This window comes from Onychostruthus taczanowskii, unplaced genomic scaffold, assembly GCF_017590055.1.
Source record: "Onychostruthus taczanowskii isolate IOZ18803 unplaced genomic scaffold, ASM1759005v1 scaffold9, whole genome shotgun sequence".
Lineage (NCBI taxonomy): Eukaryota > Metazoa > Chordata > Aves > Passeriformes > Passeridae > Onychostruthus > Onychostruthus taczanowskii.
Window position 1 is genome coordinate 10,683,904 of NW_024506993.1, and position 1,560 is coordinate 10,685,463.

At 54.9% G+C, this 1,560-nt stretch overlaps 1 non-coding gene across 1 annotated transcript; it reads right to left on the reverse strand.

The window, feature by feature from the left end:
* Positions 1 to 239: 239 nt before the first annotated feature.
* Positions 240 to 322, reverse strand: TRNAL-UAA. The gene has a single exon. It is a non-coding gene; the product is annotated as a tRNA-Leu (tRNA).
* Between the last annotated feature and the right edge of the window lie 1,238 nt (positions 323 to 1,560).

Sequence of the window (1,560 nt, forward strand, 5' to 3'; positions counted from 1 at the left end):
TCTCAGCACTCCCTGCATGGAAGAGGAGATCCAGAGCCTGTGTGCTAGAGGGCCTGGCTTGTGCCTCTGTACGTATTCAGCCTGGATGGCAGGGAGGACCAGTCCCACCAGGGTCCTCACACTGGAGCATGGAATAGCCTCAGCTCCCCAGGCACAGTGCCAGAGACCCCATCCCTGCTCTGAAGTGATGCTCCAAAAGCTGGGCTGGGAACTTTGGCCCCGGAGGAAAAGGAGGCTCCTACCAGAAGTGGGGTTCGAACCCACGCGGGCATGCACCCATTGGATCTTAAGTCCAACGCCTTCACCACTCGGCCATCCCGGTGGGCTCTGGGCTCTCCCCTGGCCCACCAGCTCCTTCCTGAGAGCTCACAATTCACCAAGCCCTCGGGGTCCCAACCCAGGACAATTCCCAAGCCCAGTGACACCATTTCCTCCTCACTGCCTTCTTTTACGTCTCCAGCAACTGATGGAACATCTCATCAGGAGAGAGTAGGTCTCATGGGCCATGAAGAATGGCACAGCCCCTGTGTGCCACCCTAGATCCTCATGCAAGAGCCACAGTCACTGGTGGTGATGCCAACAGGGACCCTGGAGCAGGAGGGCCAACTCTGGGAGGTCCCTCCTGACCCCACTGGGTCCTCAGGGGAAGGGAGCAGCTCTGACAGCCTGGCAGCTCTCAGCCAGACACAGCACACAGTTAAAGCCCTGGCTCTGCACCCCAGGTGCCACTCCTTACCCCTTCCTCTGTGCATAAGGTACCCTGCTAGTGCATTTAGCAGGGACAGGCAGTGGTACAGGTAAGTCTTTCTTTTTCCTTTGTAATGAGGTGCAGCTTTGTTTCTATCATCTAGGGAGAAGAAAAAAACCCAAAGACCATTATTGACCCTCATGGGATTCAAACCCACAACCCCTAGATGCCCTAGATGCCCATGTGCATGGTGGTGTTAGCCCTTAAGCCACAGAAGCCTGATAATTTCTGTCTCTGAATTCAGCCATCCTCAATCTTCTCAGACCAGCATCTTCACACAGGGATGTTATCACAGAGAAACCCTGCCAGTCCTTTCACCAGAGCATTCAGTCTGCTGGAGATACTCTCAGCCAGGCTTTCCCGCTCCTGTCCTGCTTCAGGGTGAGAGCAATTTCCTCCTTTCTTCCACAGGGACCACTGATTGCTGCACCCTGGGGTAGCTGAGCCACTTGGAGGGCTTCTGATTGGCTGATGGAAAGGTGAGGGGCACTGAAAAGGGATATTTCCCAGCTTCAAAGGAGGGTGGCACAGAGCTCCTCAGTCTGGGGGGGGTCACCCTGGCCTCCACAGATAATTCACAGGTACTAGGAAAAAGGCATCAGTATTCCAGACATCTCATGAGGGAATGCTGCACGTCCTCATCTCGGTGGAGGACTGGGTCAACCTATTCATATGCTGACAGCAGGAGGAAAACTCACACGAGGGGACAGAAACTTTCCCTTTTTACCCTGTTCATTACAGCCACAGCAATCTGCCGTGCTGGTCTGTGTGTGCGGAATCACAGCACAGCATCCCTGGATGCCTCCAGCTGC